A 14698-nucleotide genomic window follows, 5' to 3' on the forward strand; every position below is an offset into this window, starting at 1 on the left:
AACTTGATATAAAAGAGCTTTATGACTGGATGTTGTTGCAGGTGTCTGAATATTTTAAAATAAGATTAAGATGATGTCTATGTGTAGGACAGTTAAGCTACAAACACACACAAAATGGACAAAAAATAAGAAAAAATTGCTTTGCTAAAGTCATTGAAATTAGATATTAGATACTGTCACTATGAAATTACTCTTATTGACATGCATAATAAAATTTAAATATGTTAATATTCTATATTACTAAACCCTATGCCTATCCAGAGATTTTAATTTCACAGTTTAGTTTTCCCCTGCTCAACAAATTGCTTTTGAAAATAGTTGAGAGTAGAATTAACTTTATCATGGTGCCTATGTGTAAGTAGGTACAGCATTTAAAGCTATGGCATTCCATACGTATGAATAAGAAGAAATGATTTTTTTAAAAGATTTTATTTATTTATTCATGAGAGACACAGATAGAGAGAGAGAGAGGCAGAGACACAGAGGAGAAGCAGGTTCCATGCAGGAAGCCTGATGTGGGACTTGATCCCGGGTCCCCAGGATCATGCCCTGGGCCAAAGGCAAGCGCCAAACCGCTGAGCCACCCAGGGATCCCCCAGAAGAAATGATTTTTAAGTACCTAGATTTATTTCTTTTTTTTTTCACATTGATAACTCTGTGGGAGGGAAAGAGCCATATTGGTAGCGTTGTTCTATTAGTAATAGTATTCTTATGGTATTTAATACAATGAAAAAGCATGTTTAGGAAAAAAAAAGTATATTGCCAATTCTAGAAATGGCAGTGGCAGTTCCAGGTCATTCTGGAGAAAATGCAGGGGCAACATGCAAATGGGGATGTTTGACAGTAACATCACAGTAAAAACCACATGGGGATTCCAGTTGAGCACATAAGGAACTTGGAAGTCATCACTCCGTCTTAACAACAAGTAAAAAGCTAAACAAATTAAAAAATGAACAACTCTTCTTGGATACATCAGATAAGTGATGTCATAGGGCAAACTGCCCTATGGAGAGTTGAAGAGACAGAAGGGCAGATAGAATCACAATTTATCGGAGCAGAAACCTGGAGGCAGAAGCCTCTGTGGGAACTAGTGTCAGAGTAAAAAAAAAAAAAAAAAAAAAAAAAACCTCAAAAAAAACCCATGAGCTGTAGTTGACAAATCGCAGGGACTCCGTGTACACAAGTCTAGAGATAAAAACTCCAAGAAGACTTTGTCATTAGGGGTCCACACACTTTTGTGAATTTTGCCTCAAGGAGCCCTACCAGGCTCTGAGAGTGAATGTTAGAGAAAATGCTCTTATGCTTCCAGCAGGAGCAGGGACAAAGCACCAATTTGAAATATGTCAGAGCATTCTGTTCTTAAAAAGGCCTGTACTGAAGAGAAACTGTTTTGCCAGAGCCTAAACTATTGGGGTTTTATCAGAGCTTAACTGACCTGAGGAAAGGGAAATACCCAACCCCAGCCCCCTTGAGCCTCTTCTACCTCAGGAGAGGAAAAATGGAGAAGTACAGAGGCATAGGCTGACTAATGGGCTGAGACCTAATTATTGGGCTACAGAATACTTCCCCTAATCCCCTTCACAATCACATTACTTAAAATCTACTTACAGTAGTTCCTTTTGCTTAGTATATATCTGGCTAATAAGAAAAATAGGGCATATAAAAGGCAAGAAACAAAAAACAAAAACAAAAAAAGAAACAAAAAAACAGTTTGGAGACATAAAGTATCAGATCAGAATCAGACTCAAATATGGCAGGAACGTTGGAATTATCAGACCAAAAATTTAAAACAATTGTAATTAATGTTAGGGCTCTGTAATGATGATAAAGGCTACAATTCTACAAAAGTAGACACCATGCAAGAACATATGGGCAAAGTAAGCAGAGATTTGAAAATTTTAAGAAAGAATAACAAAAGAAACACTAGAGATAAAGAACACTAACAAAAATGAAGAATGCCTATGATGGACTCATAAGTAGACTGGATACAGCTGAGGAGAGAATCTCTGAGCTTCATGATATGTCAATAGAAGCTTCCAAAAGAAAAACAAAAAGAGAGACTTAAAAAAAAATACCAAGAAAGAATAACCAAGAACCATGGGACAACTACAAAAGGTATAATATACACCAGGTTGGAGAATTTTATTTGTTAACTTGACTGGATTTATGTGTCAACTTCACTGTGTCAAGATACTTGGCTAAACATTGTTTCTGAGTATGTCTGTGAGTGATTCTGGATGAGATTAGCATCTGAACAAAGTGAAGCATATTATGGCCTTCTCCAGTGTGCGCAGACAACATCCAATCTTTGACAGTGTAACTAGAACAAAAAGGAAGAGGGAAGGAGAATTTACCCTCTGTACCTGACATTGGTCATCTCCTGTCTGTGGAATGAGACTTGGATCATCAGCTCTCCTAGTTCTCAGCCCTTCAGACTCAGACTGAATTAAAACAGTGACCCCACTGTGTCTCCAGTTTATAGAGGGTAGATTGTTGAACTTGTCAGCCTCCAAAATTGTAAGAGTCAGTTCTTCCTAATATATCTATAGGTTTGTTTCCAAGGGGAATCCTAACTAATACATATGCTTAATGGAAATACCAGAGGGAGAAAACAGGGGGAAAAAAGACAGAAGAAGTATTTGAAGCAAGAGTGACTGAAAATTTCTCCAAACCACATATCCAGATAATCCAGACAACATCACGCAGGATAAATGAAAAGCAACAACAACAAAACACAAACAAACAAAAAACTATACCTCAGCATATCATATTCAAACTTTAGAAAACCAAAGATGAAGAAAAAAACATTGAATGAAGTTGAAGAAGAAAATCACTTTACCTGTAAAAGAACAAAGACAAGAATTACATTAGACTTCTTAGGAACCTTGCAAACAGAAAGAAAATGAAATAAAATATTTAAAGTTTTGAAAGAAAAAGATCCACTCACCTAAAATTCTGTATATTATGAAATTATCTTTCAAAAGTAAAGGAAAAATAGACATTGGGAAACAAACAAATGCAGAGGGATTTGTTGCCATTGACCTCCCTTATAAGAAATGTTAAAGCTCTTCAGTGAGCAGGAAATAATACAGGTTAGAAATTCAGGTCTATATAAATTAAGGAAGAGCACTGGAAAAGGAATAGGTGAAAGTAAAATAAAAACCATTTTTCTTGGGGCTCCTGGCTGGCTCAGTCAGAAGAACATGTGACTTTTGATCATGGGGTCATGAGTTTGGGCTCCATGTTGGGTGAAGCAGTATAATGTTATTTAAAAGTGGATTTGCGGGGCCCCTGGGTGACTCAGTGGTTGAGTGCCTTGGGCTCAGGTCGTAATCCAGGGGTCCTGGGATTGAGGTACACACCAGGCTCCCCACAGGGAGCCTGCTTCTCCCTCTGCCTAGGTCTCTGCCTGTCTTTGAGTGTCTCTCATGAATAAATAAATAAATAACTTTAAAAGATTAAATAAAAGTGGATTTGCATTAGTTTTAAGTTCTCCCTCTGCCTATGCCTCTGCCTGTGCCTCTGCCTTTCTCTCCTGTCTCTCTCTCTGTCATGAATAAATAAACAAAATCTTAAAAAAATAAATAAAATAATAAAACCTTTTACAAAAGGTAACAAAAGAGAAAGAAAAATAGGAACAAAGAACAAGGCAGCAAATAGAAAATAGTAGCAAAAGCATTATAATGATAATACCTGATATCTACTGAGTACTTGATATGAACAACTACATATTTTACATACTTTATCTCATTTGCCCTTTCACAAGCCCATAAGATAGTGACAATTTTAGTCCCATTTTGTAGATAATAGCTATAATTTATTATGAGGAAGATGACGATGGTAGCAGCTAACATATGCTGAGACCTTACTCTATGCCTAGCATTGCTCTCAGTGCTTTATCTCTGTTATCTCACTTACTTCTCACAATGATCTCATCAGGTGGATGCAATTACTATTCCAGTTTAACAGATGAGAGACTGAAACAGAGAGAGAACAAGCAACCTATCTGACCATAGGGTCAAGCAGATAGATAGTTCTGGAATTCCCTGGAAGAATCCAATGACCATGTTCTCTCCAATAAAAGCTTCCTAATATCAACTCATCTGTGAACTTCTCAATATAATTTACAATTTCTATTATTGCATGCATTTTGCAGGATTAATGTGTTCATTACTTTTATTTTTTTTTTAATTTTTTTTATTTATTTATGATAGAGAGAGAGAGAGAGAGAGAGAGAGGCGCAGAGACACAGGCAGAGGGAGAAGCAGGCTCCATGCACCAGGAGCCCGACGTGGGATTCGATCCCGGGTCTCCAGGATCGCGCCCTGGGCCAAAGGCAGGCGCCAAACCGCTGCGCCACCCAGGGATCCCATTCATTACTTTTATTATATCCCTCATGAGATATGGGGTCCCAACACAAATGTGTGATGCTATATGTTATATCCCTTGGCACCGTTTTTCCTATCCTTTGCAAAAAAAAAAAAAAAAAATACATTGAAGGAAAAACTATGAAATTTTGTCTATTATAAAATTTCACAAAAAGATTATAAATATAATTCAAAAACATGTTTCTTTGACAACTGCATGCAAAAGAGAGTGCTTGTAAAAAAAAAAAGAAAGAGCGTGTTTGTGGCTTATGGAAAAGTCTGAAGTAGTGGTGATTTGGCAGTTATGAAGGGAGCATTTTTTGCACACCAAAGGACAAACTATAGTTAAAAGTATAGTTGTAGATAGATATAACCACCTTGCCATGATTTTTAAATAAAATTTCAATCTCTGGCAGTGCTGATTCCTTTCTAACTTGGATGTGTAATTAGCTTTCTGGTATTATGGTACTATAAGCTGACACAGAAAAAGGAAGAAGAAAGGACAGATGGACACATGGATGGGCAGATGTAAGGGAGGGAGAGTGGGAGGAAGGAAGGAAAGAAGGAAGGAAAACTGAAGTATAATTCACTGGGTAAGTATGCAATAATTTTCTAGGGAAATCCAATATTGCTTCCCCTGAATAAGCTGAATAAGCCCCTATCTGTTGTAATAAATATTGTCTCTGCTATATCTGCTTGCATTTTTAAGTTAAGATGCATTTGAATTTAAATCTTTTTTTTCTTCAGTTAAGTAATAAATTAATTTGGTCAAAACAACCAAATAAATAGTACATGCATTTATGTTAACCTCTAATCTCCTGACCAGGACAGATGCTATTCTTTCATTATTGCTCAAAGTCAGTCGATCCTTGTGTATATCACAGCGCTATCTTTTATAAAGGGCAAAACTCCTTTATGTTCTGTCATGTTAATTTTTATTTGTCTCTCAACAAACTTTATTCGATCCTCTAGGAAGTACTTTCTGTCACTGTTTTGTCTTTACTAAATCCCTTCCCTTTTTTCAGCTTTTGAACCTCTTTTCACATTACTGCACATCAATTATTTAATGTATGTTTCCCACAACTAAATAGTGAACCTTTGGATTTCAGTGCCGTATTTATGTGTTTAACCCTGGTACACAGTACAGTGCTAGTCACACAGTAGGTGCTAATAAGTTGTGTTTTTTGAACCTATTTGTTATTTCTGTTGAATGAGTAAAACCTGTAAAGTCCATTAATTTTAAAGCACTGTACATTTACAAACTATATGCTTTGATGCAAAAATATCATATACTGGCTTCATCACTGGGATTCTAATTTAGTAATTCTGGAATAGGAGTTAGCACTTATATTAAGCTCAGACAATTCTGAGACACATTGACTTTAGAGAAAAACTGGGCTATATGTTCTCAGAGTCTCTCACAATATTATGAATATGTTTTTCTTCAATGATTTTAAACATGTATATAGTATAATAAATCCCTTTTTTTGTCAACCACTTTAATTTGCTAAGATCATTCTAAGTTTTAGTATTTGGTTCTTCAACATTCTAATTTTCAGTCTGGGAACATTATTATATTAAGTATGTTCTTTTATCCACATCTAATTATTCAAAAATATGTTAGAATAGATCACTGTGTGACTGTACTATGGAGCAGTTAAGACTTATGATCATTCTCTACTAGGGGTGGAATTGTCCCCTACAGATATTTTGGGCTGTCATGAGTTTAGAGAGTTAGTGGAATTTAATAAGCAAGTGTCAGTAATGATAAATTCCTGCTATGCTTGGAACAATTCTATACAAAAAGACTTGCCCTACCCAAAGTACCAATAGCACTGCTTTGAGAAACAATATTAGAATGAGTTCTAATCAGAAAGAAGAAATGATGATTTGATATGTCAACAGTAGTAGATTAAAGGAATCTGAAATCTAATTGAAAAGCCATTGGCTATTTTTTATTAAACTCTACATGTACCCTCAAGAAAGAAAATCTTAAAACAATGCAAGTATAATGCACTGTGGTCTGTATTTACTCACATGAATCTAAGAGTCAATTTATTTCTGGAGTGGGCTTTTTTTTTTTTTTTTTTTTTTTTTTGGAGTAGGCTTTTTTATAACCATATCTCAAATTTGGCTCACAGACATTGTGCCAAGTTTTGATGCATTATTTCATTTGATCCTCACAACAGAATTCCCAAAATACAGATGACTAAACTGATACCAATGAGAAAATTACAAGTAGTAGTAGTATGTGAAATAATTTGCCTATTTACACAGCTTGTACATAGCAGACTAAAATAAAATGCCCTTGGGATGCCTGGGTGGCTCAGCAGTTGAGTGTCTGCCTTCAGCCCAGGGCGAGGTCCCAGGGTCCTGGAATTGAGTCCCATACTGGGCTCCCTGCATGGAGTCTGCTTTTCTCTCTGCCTGTGTCTCTGCCTCTCTCTCTATGTGCCTCTCATGAATAAATAAATAAAATCTTAAAAATAAAAAAAACAAATGAAATGCCCAAAACTATATAGCTGAGTAGAGAGAATTTATAGGGTTCTGGGTGGCAAATTACAAGAAACCAATCCTGGCTAAATAAGCAGGAAAGAAGTTAACTAGTTGAGTAAAAAGTAACTCACAACATCTATAGGAAAGCTATAGAATCAGACTCAGAATTTGGATGTGAACCAAAGGAGGCTAGGCTAATGTGGACAGAGCTTTTGACATTAAAGCTACTACTACTGGGGGCACCTGGGTGGCTTAGTTGGTGAAGTGTTTGCCCTCAACTCAGGCCATGATCCTGGATCCCAGGATCAAACCACACATTGCATCTACCACCCTGCTCAGCGGGGAGGCTGCTTCCCCCTCTCCCTCTAACCTTCTCATGAGAGAGCTCTTGCTCTCTCTCTCTCAAATGAATAAAAATCTTAAAAAAAAAAAACAAAAAAACAGCTGCTATTACTGGACACTACAGGGCAGACACTAGCACACAGCTGGATTCTCAACCCTGCCATCACTGATATGAGGTTTTGGTCTCTCTTCGTGATTTTGCTTTATTGTTTTAAGATTCAAAACCCTAGGTATGAGTGCCTGGTTGGCTGGCCCAATGTTCCCAAGCTCCCAAACCAAGAGGGGCAGGGCGATAAATACCTCCATTCTTCAACCTTTAGTTTCTTTCAGTGCCTAATAGGAATTTACTTGCCACCAATATGGCATTTTCCCCAGAAAGAAAGTGTTGGTATACTGGTAGTCTTAGCATGCTAAATAATGCAGTAGCACTGGGTTAGTGATGGACACATGAATTTCATTTATATTCTTCTGCCATTATTTAAGGTTATCCCATTAGTTTTTAAATCCACATAAATATGCCAGTAGACCCCTAAGTTAGAATAGGTGTATAAGAAACATTTGTACTGAAATAGGTTGTTTGGAACACAAAGTAGGAAAGAGCTAGTAAATTATATGGGTCAATTCACAAACGTCCTACTTAATTCTAATGCAATGATTATTTCAACAATTTTTTTATGTATATGATGCTTCACAGTTACAAAGCTCCTTTTCATATATTATTTTAGCTAGGTAGTTTTCTAATTTCTTTGACTCATGACCATTTTGACTCAAAAAATGTGGAAGACCCCAACAAGTTTATGCATGTAGGTTATATTTATCAATAGTAACTCTATTAGAAATTTATTTTATTTTTTTAATTTAAATTCAATTTGCCAACATATAGTATAACACCCAGTACTCATCCCATCAAGTGCCCTCCTTAGCACCCATTGCCCAGTCACCTCATCCCAGCTCCCTCCTCCCCTTCCACTCTATGAGAAACTGAAATGGAGAAATTAAAAAATAGTATTTCATTCAAAAGGAATACTAATAGTTATTACATGTTAATATAAGCATGAATAAATAATAAACTCATTACATGGTTTTTTACTTTGAATAATTTTGAATAATTTTCCAAAACAACAAAAAAGTAATTCCTGAGAAGAGTGGAATTTTTAATATTTTGGAAAAATTCTTGAATATCTGGCTTGAAGAAGACACTATCTGGATTATCATCTCTTCTGCACTTAATCTGTTGTGATATCATGTATTAGACAGCTTCTAGAAAAATCTACCATGTACTCACGAGCAAATGAGAATGAATAAGATAAATAACTCTTTGTAGTATTCTTATCAAAATAGTTTTGACCTCATGATCATTCTGCAGGGGCTGGAGAGCCACCAAGGGTTTCTGACCACACTTTGAAAACTGCTGTGTTTTCACAATTATGCTGTGAAGATTATAAGCATTGTTATTTTCATTTTTTAGAATGAAAGCATAGTGATTTTTAAATGCTTTATATTTATATACTATTCTTTAATTTTCAAACTAATTTGTTATATATATATATATATATTTAAGCCTTATATTAACACTGTTAAGTAAACAAACAAGAGATAGTATTATCCTCATTTTACGGAAGAGGGAAGTAAAAGAGAAGTTTAAAACTTGCCTATTATTAGTCAGCTATTAAGTACAAGGGCAAGAATCAGAACCCAGAGCTTTTGGCTCCTGATTTAAGATATTTTCTACACAGCATATTAAAATTCTTAAGGGTGCTGCCAAGTATATCCAAGAATAATAATTCTTAATGGATTCCATGGAAAAGTGTAGATTCCTATGAAATCCACATTCCATTTTGGGATAGTGGTAACAGAAAGGTATTGGTGGTGGCTTCTTCAAAGGGGATTTGGGGATGTAGATAGGGAAAGCTAGTGTCTTATTGGTGATATGGGCTGTCCTTATGATGAATTTGTTAATTCTTTAGCCTGAGTGAAGGTGGACCACCTCCTTCCAGGTGTTCAGAAATAGGAAACAAAGTTACCTAGGCTTCAAAAGCCCTTGGACTTAGAATCTTCTGACATATTTTACAATTAATTCCACTTAATTAATTATTTGTGATTTGGGAAATAATGGCATTTTCACACAAAAAGAGAATGTAAGCTCCATGAGGCAATGCCTGTCCTTATTTACCATGGGATTGCCAAACCCTGGAGCTCAAACTAGAGACTCAAAGGTATTTGCTTCATAAATGAATGAATAATAACTGTAATAGTCCATCCATTTTCTTCTGTGGAAGGAAAGCAAATGTGAACCTTTTCTAGCCAACCCAACTGCTGAGTATAAAATGTGTCAATTAGAGGGCTGTTTGAACCTGCTGTGAGCTAAGCCACACCTCCCTTTTACTCTGAAAGGCTTCACAAAAGGTGGTGACCCCAGGATAATTAACAATTCTGTTGACACCTAATTGGTTTCAAGTGGTTTGCATACACCTAGAGAGAGTGAATAGGCTACCCCATTCCTTTCTTTTTAAAATACAGGTTTCACTGGCCTTATGAATTAACTAAATACAAGTGAAAATGAATGAAGATTAAAGTGACACCCTCCTTCTCCACCACCTCCCGACTCCTAGGAGTATGGCTGAAACTTCCAATGGGGTGACAAATAGACTTTGGCATCTGAAATTTTGGATTGATTCATTTACCAGTAGTGTGTGTGTGTGTGTGTGTGTGTGTGTGTGTGTATACATATATGACATACCTATAACCCAATATATCTTGAGTTAATGTTGTCTTTCAGACATACTACTGGGAACTATATTTTTAACTCAATGTACAAATTCCCAGATGCTGACCAATAATTGACAAAAAAATATAATAAAATGTTTTAAATCTGTAACAAAAAATTATATTGACATCGAGGAAAGAAAGCTCTACAGGAAGATAAACCATTTCTTATAAAATTCTATCAGAAGAATAGAAATAGGAGAAGAATCTGGGAATTGCTCTATGAAAGTAAAAATATCCTATGAGAATTGTTCTTAAGAATTAAATTCTTAAGAACAGAATTTATATTGTGAAGAATCTTGATTGTAATGTAAAAAAATTTCACATCTTTAGGCAGTCAACTTTATGTTAAATCACTTTTCATAGCCAAAAATGTTAGTGCTGGAAGGGAGATCTTTGGGTCTATCATTTTATATAGCGTATTGCTTGAGAGAGGAACCTTGGTACTAGATCATCTAGGTTTTAATTCAGACTCTAGTACAAAGTAGCTTTGAACTCAGAACATTAAAATTTTTTTCCCCAGGGGCACCTGGGTGGCTCAGTGGTTGAGCATCTGCCTTTGGCTCAGGTCATGATTCCGGAATCCTGGGATCAAGTCCTGCATCAGACTCCCGGGAAGGAGTCTGCTTCTCCCTCTGCCTATGTCTCTGCCTCTCATGAATAAATAAATAAAATTGTTTAAAAAAAAATTCCCCCCAGTACCACTGATCCCTAACCTATAGTTAATAATAATACTCATTTCACTGTCTGGATTATTAAATGATTTAATAAATACAAAGAAGTTGACTTATGAAGTATTCAATATATGCTAGACACTGTTATTATTATTCACACAAAGAATCCCACAGAAACAAGATTTGTTTCACTGATTTAATGGAAAAAGCAGATTCAGACAATTTTTCTAACACTTTTGCAAGAGACATCCCATCACTCCAGGGCCGCAAACATCTGAATCAATTTAAAACAACTTTATTGATTTTATTATTAAGATAGAAACAAATTTTTCAGGGCCAAAATATTTCTTTCTTGTCTTCTCTTCCTCTTACATGTATTTTGCTTGAATTAGCATAATTTGAAAACATACCCATACACAAACACTGATATCTTTTTTAAAAAAAGATATACACATTCAATAAATATTGTTCATTGAATACAAATAAGGTAAATTCAATCTTTCTGGTCTTAACATATGAGACGAAAAAAGTAAGACATTTTTTGTCTTCATGAACAAAATGTCCTAGATGATTTTCTATTAATTTATTTTCATATAAGCTATAAAACCCAGACCGGATTCATAAGTACTTTGGTCAATAATAATTATTTCTTTAATAAGTTATGTCTATAATTTCTTGTAAATAATCTCTGGGTTTCACTGTTGTAGAAAATCAAAATCATTTGATCCAAAAATTATATATTACATCTTTTTCTAGTAGAATGGGAAAGATGAAAACTAACATTTTTGATGTGCCAATAATTTCATAATAATAACTCGTTTAATCTTCTGAATAACTCTATGAAGTACTCATAATGACACATACTGTTTTGTGTGCATGTAACATGTCCTGGTGCTATGCTAAGTATGTCATCCTCATGACAATCCACATAACAACGGTATGAAGGAGATCCAACTGTCATTTCCATTTAATTGAGGAACCAAGACTCTAAAAACTTACATGATCAGTCCATTGTCTATAGTGGTTGGGCAAGCAGCAGAACCTGAATTTAGATTCAAGTATGCCAGCCAGCAAAATGCACACTCTTTGGCATGCAGTCTGTCTCCTTCACTTCTAAGACCTAGCATAGTACCTAGCACCTAATACAATGCCTAATTCATGTGAGACAAACCATGAATGTTGTGAAAAAAGTAATTGCAGTAGCAATATGGTGTGAAAAGAACAGAGGGTTTGGTATCAGAGAACATTGGTTAAAATTCCTGCTTCAATGCCTTCTAATTAACTGACATTGTGTTTTACCATTGCTGCAACTTGGTTTCTGTTTCTCTAAAATGGGCTTATCAGTAGATATTTTATATTGTGAGGATTAATTTGTATTTACTGTATTTAGTCTTGTGCTTCTGCATTTTGTGGTGAATACTCAATTGTAGGTACCATTATGCATGCGTATAAGACGTTAATGTCAAATGAACTCAATGTATTTTATGTGTTATCACAATGATGCAAAGAGGCTAATAAGAATTCATCAGGGGGCATCTGAGTGGCTCAGTGGTTGAGCGTTGGCCTTTGGGTCAGGTCATGATCCCGGTGTCCTGGGATCAAGTCTCACATGCTTCTCCGCCTGCCTAGGTCTCTAGCTCTCTCTCTGTGTCTCTCATGAATAAATTAAAAAAAAGAAAAGAAAAGAAAAGAAATGATCAGCATTAGCTTTCTATTGTTCTCTTTTATTGTATCGTAACCACTGAGTTTTTATTCTAAATCTCCATCATTCCATAAATAAATCTTTATTTTCATCTAATCAAAAATGTCCTTTGATTTTGAACTTTCTTCTCTGTGAAGTTATTTCTATACAAAGCATTACCAAATATATCAAGTACATAACATGTATTTTAATGGACTTTTATGGGAAAAGGATGTGGAGCTTTGTAGAAATGTTTTGGGAAAAAATGTATACTACTTATAAATTTAAATATATATTGATACATAAATATACTTTAAATATATTTATAAATTAGAAGATTTAGATATGCAAAGTATTGAGGATGGACCTATTTCCTAGAAATAATCTGTACATTTTGTAATAAATATGTTCAATAATCACTTACCTGACCTCATTCATTCTTATTTATGACATCTAAATTACTAATAGCTTTCAAATCATAGAGCATATTATATAATCACTATATTTTCTTCTCTCATTTATTTTATTTTTTGAGATTATTTATTTATTCATGAGAGACACACAGAGAGGCAGAGACATAGGCAAGGGGGAAGCAGGCTTCATGCAAATTCAGGGAGCCAGATGTGGGACTCGTTCCCTGGACTTCAGGATCACACCCTGAGCCAAAGGCTGGCGCCAAACCGCTGAGCCACCCAGGCATCCCTTCTTCTCTCATTTAAACTAATAATGTTCTTTACTGATTTTGCTAGCTAAGAAAGATTATTTCAGAACTTACGTACTTACTGGCATAAACATTGATCTCATGTTGAAGTTGTTTAAAATTGAAACATTCTGTGAACTACCTAGGTACAAGACAGAAATTCCAGCATAGGTGAGTATCTTAAGTTAATTCTGATAGAAGTGTCTTTTATTTTTTTTTTAATATTTTTTTTAATTCATGAGAGACACACAGAGAGAGAGGCAGAGACACAGGCAGAGGGACAAGCAGGCTCCATGCAGGGAGCCCGACGTGGGACTGGATCCTGGGTCTCCAGGATCAGGCCCTGGGCCGAAGGCGGCGCAAAACCACTGAGCCACCTGGGCTGCCCCTAGAAGTGTCTTTTAGACAAGCATCTTCTAATTCATTTCTATAATGTATGGATCGGAGTTTCCCTTTATGTCCCTGGCAATCTCAGCAAGTGTTGTAACACCTACATTTATTTTTCACTATTTTCTCCTTCTCATTACTGAATAGTTCTCTGTATATCACAGTACATGGAATATTTTGTACTAACTGGCTCTTGTTACCAAGTCCTCTGAGGATTTTTGACATTCAAAATGATGTTCTACTACAACACTGAAATCTTTTTTTTTTAATGTCAAATTCCCAGTGTATAAGTAACATAGATAAAAACAGGATATACAATATGTTAAGGTCCCATTCTTTACAGGCATCTTGTACATTTAAAAACAAAACAAAACAAAAAACTTTTAGGGTACAATGTACAATGTCTGATACTTATGGTTTTTAAAAAAATAAGCTTAGGAGAAAATAATTTCATTCAGCTCTCATACAATGTTTGATATTTTAAAAAGCCTTTACTTAATGATTAAACTCTTTTCCCATGCTTAGTGTAACCTTCATTCAATTATTTGTACATTTATTAACTTGATTCATTTGCCTAAGGTGATATGATGGCATTAAAACAAAATTAAAAAAAAAAAAAACAAACTAAGAAAAGAAATCCAAAAAAACCCTCCACAATATTATTTTCCTTATATATGGAGATATCAAAAATTTTCATAGCTTTATTTAACATAACTTTGAAATCCCTGTGTAAATGCAACCACATTTGATCTTAAAGAATGATTCTGAAATTCTTAGAAAAGTTGATCAGATTTCATTAAGTAAATCCTTTTGTATTTCTGTACCCTTTTCATCTGGTCCACTTATGCCAGTGTTCTTAGGCCAAAGGAATTTCTTCCAGTTAAGATGGAAATTAATAGAAAGATAGGCACAAGAGAGAACCACGACCTGCCAAGAACAAGTAAAGAACAGAGAAGGTGAAATGTTTCTATGAAGGAAGTGAATCAAATTAGAATTAAGGTCAGGTATGTATTTCTGAGTATTTTGTTCATTTTTAATTTGTTGTTGTTGTGATAAATTTAAATTGCAAAACTGATGCAGCAGGTGAATTCCCAAGGAAAGCAATGGCTATTTAAGTTTTGAAGCATAGTTTATCTCTCTTAACTCAATTTGATTTGCAGTGTCTCAAGATCGGGTAGGGTGAGCAGTTATCCTTCTTAGGTACTTTCGTTATTTTTGCTTATTTTGCTTATCCATTCTTTTTGTTTTAGAAACCAGGTGGATGCTATGGGTATGCTTCTTTTAT

Source organism: Canis lupus, chromosome 30, assembly GCF_048164855.1.
Source record: "Canis lupus baileyi chromosome 30, mCanLup2.hap1, whole genome shotgun sequence".
Taxonomy (NCBI): Eukaryota; Metazoa; Chordata; class Mammalia; order Carnivora; family Canidae; genus Canis; species Canis lupus.